The sequence below is a fragment of the Lepisosteus oculatus genome, unplaced genomic scaffold (genome assembly GCF_040954835.1).
Source record: "Lepisosteus oculatus isolate fLepOcu1 unplaced genomic scaffold, fLepOcu1.hap2 HAP2_SCAFFOLD_40, whole genome shotgun sequence".
In the NCBI taxonomy this organism is placed as follows: Eukaryota; Metazoa; Chordata; class Actinopteri; order Semionotiformes; family Lepisosteidae; genus Lepisosteus; species Lepisosteus oculatus.
Window position 1 is genome coordinate 1,712,261 of NW_027167934.1, and position 13,298 is coordinate 1,725,558.

Consider the following 13,298-nt stretch of genomic DNA (forward strand, 5'->3'; position numbering starts at 1 on the left):
AACACAATCTGTGGCGTTTAGTGTGACATAGTCTTGCAGGCATCGTGCTGTCTCACTGCAATACTATACCGCTGGAGGAAACAGCCCGGGTTCGATGAGCCTTGGAATGTGACTAGGAAAGTGAAGCCTTTTGAAAGAGGTAAAGCACTGCACAACGGAACTGAGGGAGAATCTTACAATGATTTCGAATGAATTCTGTATGCGTTAAAAGACAGCTATACACAGAAAACATGCAGGACACTGCTCATGATGTTTCCCGAGCCGAAACACAGTGCGTTTTTCCAAGCCATCTGACAAAGCCCGCCCACTGAAAACTGCAGTAGATCGTGTAAAGACGTTCAACTTTGTAACTACTGCACGCACAGGAAGCAGAATAAATTCCTCTTTTCAAACTGTCAAAGGTTTGCTTTGCGAACGCTGCAGGGCATCGCACAATCTCTTTTGAACGGGGACAAACGATTTCTTATGGGGCGCAGTAAGTACAGACGTTTAAAAAGCTCCACTCATGCCGACGATGCAGCATGAAGAAGCGCAACCTAACGTTTGACAGACAAAAGCCGGGCGCCGCTACGAGCAATATGAAATCAAACTGACAGCACACGGCGTTTCGCGCTGACTCAAAAGTGATCTCGACAGACGCTGTTCTCTGCATAACGCTGAAAGAGCTAAAGAGCGTTTCTGTTGAGACGTAACAAGCTTGTTTCTTTCTACCATGATGTTACCATGACAAAATCTGTCTTTAAACACCTTGCTCAGTCTCTGACGAGACTGTCAAAAATTGCTTTCGCCGATTGTATTGCAAACCGGCGGAAGCGGGGTATTGGGAAAAGTTTTCAACTAGCAATAATCGCGCCTCGGCTAAACCTCACAGGCTACGATACTGCCACTGCGCAAAGCTGACGGTTGCCAGGCAACCGCGGGGATCCTATGGAAATCGTTATCAATCGTCTCATGGCATGTCGTTGCTGTAACGCTTCATATTTCACAGCATATTCCCGCCCCCCAAAGAAAAGAGCGCCAATCAGAGAGGCGGAGACCGAGGACTCGCAGAGCAGACGGCCACAGTCGCCGTAATAAGAGCGATTGTGAGCGGTTTTAGTTTCTCTCTTTGACCAGCCCAGCTGCGCCCCACCCGAAGGCAGGGAAGCACAAAAATTGTATGGAACTCATTCATGTTCCTCTCCATGGAAATCTTTAGTAAAAGGCAAAAGATTTGTACGAGATGAAGAGAAACCAGAGTGCGTGGCTGGACAGCTGCAGGAGCCCAGGCCGCCTTCAAGGCCTCTGCCCTGCCGGTCGTGGTTGGCAATGCACCTGGCCTTACAAACGAGCCAGTGGGGCCCGTTCAGCTCTGGGCTCATCGCCTGCGGCTCTCGGCTTACCTGGCAGGGGAGATACCTTGATCAGCCTGTAGTTAGAGTAGTTGGATTGTTTTCTTGTTTTGTGGAAGCAGTGTTTGTTTTGCAGTTTGAGATGGCAACCTTTGGATCCCGCAAGAATGCTGTACGTTTTGAGCTTTTGGATGACCTCTTCATGGATCGTATGCAGTTCAGCAGAAAAGTGTTACAGAAGGAACGTGGCTTTGAACCTCGGCACTTGGATTTCATCTTCGCTCTCCCAGGTCAGAAAGCATTTGAGGTTGTTTTTGCTACCTATTCTCTGTTTGAACAATGTGTGGATGTGTTTGAGGCAAAAAGAGGGAAAGTTCCTGCCCTTGAGAAGATCAACTTGCAGCCTCTGACACAGAGAGAGAGGAAAACGGTGCATGTTGTTATGTTCTCGGAACTGGCAAAGACGGAGGACATTCACACCTGGCTTAAGCAGTACTGCACCGTCCACCATGGAACTGAGGTTAGAGATGTTGACGGTATAAAAACAGGAGCAAGGAAATTCGAGGTTCGCTTGCTACCGGACAATGTAAATGGAGGCTTAAGGCACCTGCCCTCTACAATCCGGCTGGGCGCCTGCAATGGCTATGTTTTTTATGTGGGACAACCAAAGGTGTGTCGGCGCTGTGGTGTTGTGGGACACCTGGCATCGTCCATACATTTCAAAATCCATACAGCTTGTGAAAGATGAAATCCATTTCTTGGTTGTCAGTGGAAAAAGATTGCCGGCTGCAAGAAGCGCAAGTGATTGTTTTCTTTGACCATAAACCTGCAAATGTAGGGAGCACAAGTGGCTGTCAGTCTCTGTGGCGCAATCGGTTAGCGCGTTTGGCTGTTAACCGAAAGGTTGGTGGTTCAAGCCCACCCAGGGACGCATGTCTCAGTTTTTCCAATGTAAACATCATCACCGCTAAAGAAGATGGCGCAGAAGGCTCCACAGTCGAAACGTTGTGCTTCTTTTCTTCTCTTTTCAGCATGGAGTAAACCTTTGCTTGATCCTTTGCAGCCTACGCATGCTGACACAGCTACCTTTCTCTTAACGCGCCTCAATCATTATTCACCAAAACCATCAGCAGAATGTGTCGCCTTTGTGGTGATGTCACTCCTCTGCTTCACAAATGTCCTTAGTGACGGACCATTTCTTTCTGCCATTTTTCCGGAGCGGTTATTGATTGCTCCATCATTTCCCTCATACTTTCCATCCCTAGATTGAAAAAAAAAAAAACAGAAACAGGCTGACAGGACGACAATCAAATTGCAAAAACTCATCAAAGCACTCGATAGAGTATTTGAATCCACAAGTAGCTACGAGCAACTTTGTCCTGGCTTGCATGAAAGTCGGAAAATGTCAAAAAGAAAAAGATGGTGGCTTTTTCATATCTGTTCTTTTATTTTTAGTTCGTTGGCTCTTCTGTCCATTGTCCTCCTGCCTGGCTCTTGACCTGTGACTGTCTGAACGCACACATTAGACTTTCAGGCGGGGGATTTGTCCTGAGCCTCTGTGAAAGACCCACCCACCCCCATAAATAACTGCTCTAGAAACACATGAATGCAAAACTAAACCACAGCTTAAAGAGGAGCTCCAACTCAGTGCCATACTAATGTAAACGAAGTAATACTAAGACATGTTCTTATGGATTTGTCTTACCTTGAGATATGTAATTGGATTTCAGGATTAACTTCCTCATTCAATGTACTGGTGATTCTTTGCCTGGTCAGTACCTGGGTGGGAGACCTCCAGCGAACAATTAAGCTTGCTGCTGGAAGTGGTGTTAAGAGACTCTTAGGATCTTCCAGAGGTGTCTGTCCAATAGCACTAGTTGCCTTAGAGCTGGCTCAAACATTGCTCAAGAGTCTACCTTTCACAGATGCGCAAAGATGAATGATGGGGGTGCACGCTTCAAGGAGCCTTCCAACTGTAGGGACCGATTAGAGACGATCCGTAGCATGTGTTCGTTTCCATATACGCCCCGTGTCTCAACGGTAGGACAGAGTCAAATACTGCCTCGACACGTAACAGCGTTATATTAAACCGCAGGACTTGAGGGCTGTTTTGTTTGAATGTTCAAGGCATTGGTAAGAGCGTAGGTCAAGGGCCATTGGTGCATCTCCTGTAACTGGAGTAAAAATGCTATTCAAAGTGCAGTGACTAAAATCGTCGTCCACATGTCTCCGTTGTTGATTGCTTTCTGTCTAAGAACGTTCTGTTTTCATGTCCGAACGGGGAGACTTTATCATTCCAACTTGAAGCCACCCTTAAGTCCTCTGAGGTGTGTGTGTGTGTGTGCTTGCACGTATGGCGTAAAAGGTTTCTTAAACGGAGAGCGAACTTGAAAAAAGTTGCCTCCACTGCCGCCGCCGCCTCGCACTCCCTGTTCGATTGTAGCAAGAAGGCAGCGGCCGCAGTGCTCGCTGTAGTCGTGGCCGAGTGGTTGAGGTGACAGACTTGAAATCTGTTGGGGTCTCCCCGCGCAGGTTCAAATCCTGCCGACTACGGCGTCCTTTGCATTTGGTTGCGTGCGTGCGTGTAAAAGGACCAGCGCCGTTTAGTTTTCGCTGGGACCTTTAACACTCTAAATCGCCTGGACCCGCAGCCTGTGAAATCGATTCTTCAGCACCCACGATGGACGCTTTGCCGCTGGACACAGATAACGATGCTTTTCTGCAACGAGCTTTCCAGCTGAATTTTCTCAGCAGCTCCGTACTGAACCTGTTCTCCATTGCAACATAGCGGAGGGTCGTCACGTCTATAGCAAGGCTGTGTAGGACCGCATACGCCACAGTGACTTGTACACAGACCACATGAAAGGCAAGCAAAATACACTTTTAAAATTCCAAAGACTCACAAGGTCAGAGAAACAGCGATGACCTGAACAGATCTGTTACAGAAGTCTAGGTTGACCTTTTTAGAGCTGTAATTGCATTTTTGTTTAATAGAAGATCAAATCTACTCGCATGTACCAGCACATTACAGTTTATTGATGTTAATTCTGTTTAAGTAATAAGATTGCTAACGATGTTGGACTTTAGCCGGTGTTTTTTAGAACAAATTGCTTACACTTCTGTAAGGAATACCCAGTACGTGCCTTTGTCAGTCATTGCTCACCATACCTGTAACTTTCTTATCTAACTCACTTCCTCAAATGGTGAAGGTCCACAAACATAAATGAAAAAAAAACCCTTGTTGTAGATGAGGTGCACAAAAAAGCAGCCCCTGATAGTGTATAACACATTTATACTATTGCAGAGACACATGTAACATATATATACTGTATATATATATGAAACAGAAATAGAAACAGAAACAGGAATCGCTTACTCACCTGGAGAATCTCTGTAGGAATATCTAGCATTTATCAATGGAAATAAAAGCTGCTTTAATACAGTGCATGTTCAAACTCAAACCCTCAGCTGCTGTTCTTGTTTGTTTTGGGACAAATTGCAACTGAGCATCGCATGAGCCGTTACGTACCCTTATCTGTTAGGGAATTTCAAGGGAGGAGTTAGGTCAGAATGGGTAGGCTGCAAAACAACAAGTAAAGATTTATTCCAAGATGAAACGTTGTGGCGGTTTTCTTATCTTTTCAGCATGGACTAAACTTTTACGTGTTCCTTATATGCTATATATGTATATATTAGCACCAATGTCGTTCTTAAAAACTAACATGAAATTGTCAGGGACATTCAGCTATATACAAAGACGAGACAGACAAAGTAATAATTCTGTATTAACGTGGCCTACATATTGACGCAATGGTCGAACTAACTGACATGTTCTGATTCAGATCCCCTGCAGTTCATGCCAATTAGAACAATAGCAATGCTGAGTCCTCCCCACCCTACTGAGCACAAATTCAGCTGCTCTCCAGTTCTGTTCTGCATGTTTTTTCATTGCATTTGAGCTCGGAGCTGGAGATGATCTCCATACAGTTCTGTGTTCACCAGCCCGCACTTGCGTGCTAATTTACGGGTTGTGGCAAATGCTTTTCTATAGTTCACATACATGACGCCAACCTGTTACCGAGGAACCTGAGAGGTTTAAAAGCCTCACGAGCCAGGCAGGACTCGAACCTACAATCTTCTGATCCGAAGTCAGACGCGTTATCCAGTACGCCACTGGCCCATAGAACATGCACTTGCACTCCACCACAGAGAGCTCTACACTGCTACTAGTAGTACACTTCCCCATCTAAATTTTCACAGCAAGAAACTTGTGTTTCCTACTATTTTTATCAGGTTTAAAATATCATCTCCTTAAAACAGAAAAAGTGTTGATGTGTCGTGCTGAAATTCCGATTGATTTTGAATTCAAAGAAAAAGGTTTTCTTCCAAAACACCATGAAATTGTCACATCTTGCAGACAATAGGTGTATTCCATGTTGAAAAGAGAAGAAAGAAAACCATGGAGCCTTTTACAGGTGTGAGGCTTCTTCAGGTGTGAGAAGACCTCACAGTCGAAACGCTGTGTTTCCGTTCTTCTCTTTTCAGCATGCAATAAACCTAGTACTTGTTCCTTTTCAGCCGAGGCATGCTGACGTAGCTACCCAGCTGAACATCTTGCAGACTCTACAGTACTTCTCTCCTGTAGAAGTAAAGCAGGGCTTGCTGGGTGAGCTTTTGCTCCAGTAAATTAGGTCACGTGTCATGTTAAATCACTTCTTCTAAACACAACATTTGCTGGTGCTAGCTTTCCCCATGAAAAGAGACATTTCCCTTACAGTACATGACATATCGTTTTTATTCTATCAATAAGTATAGAAATTAAACAAAAGAAAAAATGGTGTCGCCAAAGAATGCACAGCTCTGTCGCCTTGGGGAGGTGTCAAGGGCATTGAGCTCCTTGGACATGAAAAGTGCCCGATAAATGCCATTTCTCATCATTTCTCTTGGCGTCAGTTCTGCTATTAAATGGGACGGAGGCAACGGGCTCAGAGAGCAGGTTAAGTGCACACCGAACGCAGATGTGTCCAAGTGTCTGTAAAAGCGCGGTGCTCTGCTGGCGCTGTTCCCTAGTGGCTTAAAGTGCCCGCCTAGTAAGCAGGCGATCCTGGGTCTGAATACCAGCGGTGCCTCTCTCCGTGTCTTGTTGTGCCGAATGTATCATTTCAGACAAACATGTACAGCTTGGTTCAGTTTAATGCAAGAATTCATTTCCTTTCTGGAATAACTTGTTTTTGAAGAAATCCATACAGCTTGTGAAAGATGAAATCCATTTCTTGGTTGTCAGTGGAAAAAGATTGCCGGCTGCAAGAAGCGCAAGTGATTGTTTTCTTTGACCATAAACCTGCAAATGTAGGGAGCACAAGCGGCTGTCAGTCTCTGTGGCGCAATCGGTTAGCGCGTTCGGCTGTTAACCGAAAGGTTGGTGGTTCAAGCCCACCCAGGGACGCATGTCTCCGTTTTTCCAATGTAAACATCATCACCGCTAAAGAAGATGGCGCAGAAGGCTCCACAGTCGAAACGTTGTGCTTCTTTTCTTCTCTTTTCAGCATGGAGTAAACCTTTGCTTGATCCTTTGCAGCCTACGCATGCTGACACAGCTACCTTTCTCTTAACGCGCCTCAATCATTATTCACCAAAACCATCAGCAGAATGTGTCGCCTTTGTGGTGATGTCACTCCTCTGCTTCACAAATGTCCTTAGTGACGGACCATTTCTTTCTGCCATTTTTCCGGAGCGGTTATTGATTGCTCCATCATTTCCCTCATACTTTCCATCCCTAGATTGAAAAAAAAAACAGAAACAGGCTGACAGGACGACAATCAAATTGCAAAAACTCATCAAAGCACTCGATAGAGTATTTGAATCCACAAGTAGCTACGAGCAACTTTGTCCTGGCTTGCATAAAAGTCGGAAAATGTCAAAAAGAAAAAGATGGTGGCTTTTTCATATCTGTTCTTTTATTTTTAGTTCGTTGGCTCTTCTGTCCATTGTCCTCCTGCCTGGCTCTTGACCTGTGACTGTCTGAACGCACACATTAGACTTTCAGGCGGGGGATTTGTCCTGAGCCTCTGTGAAAGACCCACCCACCCCCATAAATAACTGCTCTAGAAACACATGAATGCAAAACTAAACCACAGCTTAAAGAGGAGCTTGTCATGACCGCCAGGCAGTTAAGACCAACTCTTAAGCAATCTAAACAGCACCAGCAGCGGGTGATTATTAACAAACGCCGCCGCACGAGTTAACCCACCTGCACACACTCCACCGTGCGGTACGCAGTGCTATTTTTACCATCTTTACCTGCTTCCCGCTGGTATTGAGTCTACTCCTTGAGAGCTCTACCTGGCGTTTTTTCCATTACCTCGTTTATTCTGGATATTGGACTCCCCTTCTGCCTTTTCGACTTTGGACCTCGCCTCTCACCTCGGACTGTTTGCCACCAGTGTTCTCCCTGGATTACGACTTACCTTACGCCTCTTGACCACGAAACAAAGCAAAGCAGAGCAAAACAAAATGAACAAACGAAAACCCTCACGTCCCGCACTTGCATATAACGCCGTTACGTGCCCAAACGGTATTGTACGTCATCCTAGCACTGCACCCCGGGGCGTACGGTATATGGGAACTAGCACACACCACGAATCGTCTCGAATCACTCCCTACAGCTGTAAGGCACCTTGAAGCATGCACCCCCAACATTCTTCTTTGCGCATTTGTGAAAGGTAAACTCTTGAGCAAACTCTGAACCAGCTCTAAGGAAACTAATCTGATTAGACGTTACTTTGACTCATCTTTTAAGGGACCCTTGTTAATTGGAGAAATCAATGATTTCGAATGAATTCTGTATGCGTTAAAAGACAGCTATACACAGAAAACATGCAGGACACTTCTCATGATGTTTCCCGAGCCAAAACACAGTGCGTTTTTCCAAGCCATCTGACAAAGCCCGCCCACTGAAAACTGCAGCAAATCGTGTAAAGACGTTCAACTTTGTAACTACTGCACGCACAGGAAGCAGAATAAATTCCTCTTTTCAAACTGTCAAAGGTTTGCTTTGCGAACACTGCAGGACATCGCACAATGTCTTTTGAACGGGGACAAACGATTTCTTATGGGGCACAGTAAGTACAGACGTTTAAAAAGCTCCACTCATGCCGACGATGCAGCATGAAGAAGCGCAACCTAACGTTTGCATTCCTAGCAAATTCCTTTTATTTTTTGATAAATAAAGACAGTCTTGTTTAACAAACAACACACACAACATTTTACATTGTCAATTCAATTCAAATCAATGTATTTCTATATAGCGCCTTTCACAACAAGGTTGTCCCAAGGCACTTAACAATGCAAGTTGTTAAGAGCCTTGTGTCTAATATGCCGCCTAGGTAACGTGCTGTCTCTTTGAGGCAAATGTTTAAATCCTCTGAGTTAAGTGCTGAAGTTATAGTAGTCCTATCAGTATTGTTGCCTCCGATCAACAGATCCTCATTTTTCTCAGAGTTGAGTAACAAAAAGTTTTCACACATCCAAGTATTTCCTTCCTTAATGCATTTAACTAAACTGATAATAGAAGAGTTGTCGTTTGGTGTAAACAAAATGTTTATTTGAGTGTCATCAGCATATGAATGAAAGTTCATATTATTTTTTCATATTATCCTACCTAGCAGCAGCATCTAGAGAGAGAGAGCAATATTGGTCCCAGCACTGATCTTCTGGTACCCCAAATTGAACTGGTGACATTGATGAAGCAGTACAATTATTAGATATTTGAACATAATGAAAACGATGAGTTAAATGTGAAGTAAACCACTGAAGGACGGTTCCAGATAAGCCAACCTCAAACTCAAGCCTGTGTAACAAAACAGAGAGGTCAACCGTGTCAAAGGCAGCTCTAAGATCTAGAAGCACAAGCACTGTTGCATTCCCCGCATCAGTAGCTAAGAGAATATCATTTACGACTCTTGTTAATGCAGTTTCAGAAACCAGACTGAAATTTCTCAAGTATATTATTTGAATCCAGATACGATTGACGTTGGGCAACAACTATTCTCCCAAGACTTTTAGATTGAAATGGGACCTTTGAGACAGGCCTGTAGTTGTTAAGAACTTGTGGATCCAAATTTGACTTCTTAAGGAGCGGTCTAACAACCACTACCTTAAATTGATCAGGTACAACGCCTGACGCAAGCGATGCATTCATCATGCTAATTATAGGTCCTGCCAGTCCTTCGAGGGAATCTTTGACTAGCTGAGTGGGGATGGGATCTAGCGAACAGGTGGTTGACTTTGTCTTACGTCTGTGTTCATGAGTCCACCATAAGAAGAAATCTGAACAGGAGTGGTGATCATGCGAGGTCACCATGGAGGAAACCACTGCTCTCCCCCCCAAAAAAACCACCACTGCCCCTCTCATGTTTGCTAAAGACCACATGGATGTTCCACAGCAACTCCTGGAACAATGTTCTGTGGACAGACGTGACAAAAGTTGAAAGTTAAAGGAGTACATCAACAACAGAGTGGCTGAAACAGAAGAAATTCCGTATTTTGGGATGGCCAAGTAAGAGTCCTGACCCCAATCCCATTGAAGTACTGTGGCGTGATCTGAAGCAGGCCGTTCAGTGCAAGACATCCCAAAAATATACATGAACTGAAACAGTTTTTCATAGAGGAATAGGCCAAAATACCTCCTAACCGCTGCTCAGGTCTGACCAGCCGCTACAGAAAGTGGGGGTTGAGGTTTTTGTCATAAAGGAGGTTCCACTAGCTCCTTAATATAAGGGTTCACGTACTTTTTCCATCAATGACCTTGATTGTTTAAACCATTTGGTCAATAAAGAAACAGCAATGTCAAATGTTGGGCGTGTGTTGTTTGTTAAATCACACTCTCTTTATTAATTATTATGACTTAGATAAAGATAAGATCACATTTTAGGAGCCATTCATGCAGAAATCCACATCATTCCGAAGGGCTGTTTACAAAAGTTTTTCTCCCAACTGTATGTGAGAGAAAAGCAGAGACGCTCACTGAGTAAGGTGGGGTTGTAGCTTTGCAAATCACAAGGACATTTGTATGCTCAAAATGGGACAGGAGCACCCCAGATGGGACTCGAACCCACAATCCCTGGCTTAGGAGGCCAGTGCCTTATCCATTAGGCCACTGGGGCACACTGGGGAAAGTTAGGCAGCAGAAGGTTTACTGTGACCTGAGAAGGACCGGCATCCAATCACGGTGGTACACACACACACACGCTCTCACTCATCTGAGCTACACGGCTACCAAGATGATCTCAGGTGCGCCGAGCTGGTACGGAACATATTGAACTGATCGACGGCGAATTGTCTCTCAGACAGGCTTTTCACCTCTAAGCTCCCTGACTGACAGTGATCAGCTAGGTAGTGAAACAGTCAGCTGCTTCTAAGCCTTAAACAGCTGCATCGCGGCGCTTCCACAGAGAGATGATTTGAAAGCCAAACATCGCCCATTGGGAACACCTTACTATCACTAGTTTAAGAGACTCTTAAGGTCTTGCAGAGGTGCCTGTCTAATAGCATGCGCTTTGCAAGCTATAGGTGTTTAGGCTGAGGCAGAATGCCTGTTAACAAAATGTTTTTCTAAAGGGGCCTCGCACTCTTTTCCAAGCAATGGTCACCATCCCCACCGAGTGTCACAATGTGGTCATGTCCTAGGACATCACCTGTTAGTCTCCATTTGTCTGCCACCAACACTTTAGGTTACGGGGTCACAACCGCACCCCGGAGACCAGAGGAGCCGTTGGCGTTCTGGCGGCGCAGATTGGGCTGAAGGTGGGGCGCTTGAATCTCGCTGTTGGAGGCCGTCTGAAACTGACCCAAGCCTTTCCCTTGAATTAAATGTAAATAAGAAATGAACCCCAGATGCACATGGAATCAATCACGTGTTTCCTTTGAGCCGTTTCAGAGACTGCTCCAGAGTTTACCTTGCACAGATGCGCAAAGATTAATGATGGGGGTGCACGCTTCCAGGCGTCTTACAACTGTAGGGACTGATTAGAGACAATTCGTAGCTTGTGCTCATTTCCCTCTATTCCCCGTGTTGCAGTGGTAGGATGACGTAAATTCCTGCTTCGACACATAACGGGATTATAATCAAGTGCAGGAGCTGAGGGCTTTAGTTTTGTTTCGTTTTCCATGGCGTTCGTAAGCGCGCAAATCAAAGGCAAATTCCTGCGTCTAACACGAATGTAAATGCTTTTGAAAGTGCAGTGTGGTGCAGCTTGTAAAATCCTTGTCCACATTTGTGGTTTGTTGATGTTTGTTCTGTCTGCCAAAGTTGCATTTTGACATCCGGACGGGGGGACTTTAACATTTGAAGCCACCTCGCAGTCCGTGTTTGATTATAGGAGGAATGCGGCGGCGGCGGGCTCGCTTTTGTCGTGGTCGAGAGGTTAAGGCGATGGGCTCGAAATGCGTTGGCGACTCCCCGCGCAGGTTCGAAACCTGCCGACTCCGGCGTCTGCCGTACGTCGCCTTGTGTCTGCGCGGCAGAGGCGAAGTGCTGCTTCTCCTTTCCCGGTACTATAAAAACGCTAAATCGCTTGGACCCGCTGCCATGGAAAGCAAGACTTCAGATAACCACACATTTTGCGTTCGCACCTCTGGTGCTCTACTTATGCCTTTGAAAACCTAATGAATAAAGCTGAAAGAACCGACACGGTATGTAGGTGCTCGTAAAGCACGCAGTAAAGAACTGTTAACAGCAAGGGTTTCAGTGGGTTAACTGAGGAGAAGGCGTGATCACTAATTGTTGACTTTTTATTTGGTGTTAGAAACACTCTTACTGTGCATGACGTGCAACAAATGTAGCCACAGAAATTGCATCACGCTTTCATGTATGCTATTGCAGACCCCAACGTTGCCTAGATAGAAAACCGAAATAGCCGTGGGTTTGCTTGCTGGTCTGAAGGATCTCTCTTCGAATCTCTATCATTTGTCAATGGAAGTAAAAGGCGTTGCAATCTCATACGTTCAGAATCAAACCCGCAGCTGTTGTTCGACTTTATTTCTTGACTAATTACAACTGAGTGTCGCATGAGCAGTTACGTAAACTTGTCTGGTATATTTGAACACAAATGCCGTTCTTCAATTAAAACTAACAGTACATTGTCAGGGACATTCAGTTCTATACAAACAAGAGACAGACAAGAGAATATTTCTACCTTTCATGTGGACTACGTGTTGACTTACTGATCGGAATAATTGAAAAGTTCGGGTCCATAGCGGATGCAGTGCGTGCTAATTAAAACAGCAACGCTAAGCTCTCAGCACCGTACTGAGCCCAGGTGTTTTTCTAAAGCTGTCAGGTGCAGTTCATTTACATGAAGGAAATCTCTTACTGGGTACAATTACAATGCAGTAAGTAGCACAGACTACTTAGGGAGCAGCCCGATGCGTTTAAAAATGACCCGAGCCAGGTAGGAGTCGAACCTACAATCTCCTGAGTCGTAATCAAACGCGTTATTCATTGCGCCACTGGCCTTGGTGTGACGCTGCTGGACTGTAACCCAGTGAGCTCAGCCCTGCAACTAGTAAAATATTACCCCCGGTCCATTCTTTTCCAAAAGTGAGAAACACCTGTTTTCTACATGTTGTCTGTTTTAAAACCATATCTCTTTAAACCAAACCAAGAGTTTGTCTTTTGCACTGATATTCTGATTCATTTCGATTTCAAAGAAAAAAAACATTACCTTCCAAAGCATCATAAAATTGTCCCTTCTTCCAGACTCTACTTCTCTCTTGTAGCAGTACAGCAGACCTTTCCAGGTGAGCAGATCATAGAGTCCGAAATGAGCTTCCTCCATCAAGCAAAGTACCTGAACATGACTCTATCTTCATAAAAGCGCCCCTGTAATAAAGAAATTAAATCCGAAATCAAGAGGGCAGTTGCCTACTGAAATACAAGAAGTCATCAATTTTAACCTAGCAACACAT

At 44.9% G+C, this 13,298-nt stretch overlaps 7 non-coding genes across 7 annotated transcripts; 3 read left to right on the plus strand and 4 right to left on the minus strand.

Moving 5' to 3' along the window:
• Positions 1-756: 756 nt before the first annotated feature.
• On the minus strand, positions 757-898 carry LOC138228182 (U4 spliceosomal RNA). Its single transcript, XR_011185268.1, has one exon. It is a non-coding gene; the product is annotated as a U4 spliceosomal RNA (small nuclear RNA).
• A 227-nt stretch (positions 899-1,125) lies between these two features.
• Positions 1,126-1,242, minus strand: LOC138228326 (U5 spliceosomal RNA). The gene has a single exon (XR_011185406.1). It is a non-coding gene; the product is annotated as a U5 spliceosomal RNA (small nuclear RNA).
• Positions 1,243-2,188: 946 nt separating this feature from the next.
• trnan-guu (transfer RNA asparagine (anticodon GUU)) lies at positions 2,189-2,262 on the plus strand. Its single transcript has one exon. It is a non-coding gene; the product is annotated as a tRNA-Asn (tRNA).
• A 1,540-nt stretch (positions 2,263-3,802) lies between these two features.
• trnas-uga (transfer RNA serine (anticodon UGA)) lies at positions 3,803-3,884 on the plus strand. The gene has a single exon. It is a non-coding gene; the product is annotated as a tRNA-Ser (tRNA).
• Positions 3,885-5,438: 1,554 nt separating this feature from the next.
• trnar-ucg (transfer RNA arginine (anticodon UCG)) lies at positions 5,439-5,511 on the minus strand. The gene has a single exon. It is a non-coding gene; the product is annotated as a tRNA-Arg (tRNA).
• Positions 5,512-6,703: 1,192 nt separating this feature from the next.
• trnan-guu (transfer RNA asparagine (anticodon GUU)) lies at positions 6,704-6,777 on the plus strand. Its single transcript has one exon. It is a non-coding gene; the product is annotated as a tRNA-Asn (tRNA).
• A 3,645-nt stretch (positions 6,778-10,422) lies between these two features.
• trnar-ccu (transfer RNA arginine (anticodon CCU)) lies at positions 10,423-10,495 on the minus strand. Its single transcript has one exon. It is a non-coding gene; the product is annotated as a tRNA-Arg (tRNA).
• Between the last annotated feature and the right edge of the window lie 2,803 nt (positions 10,496-13,298).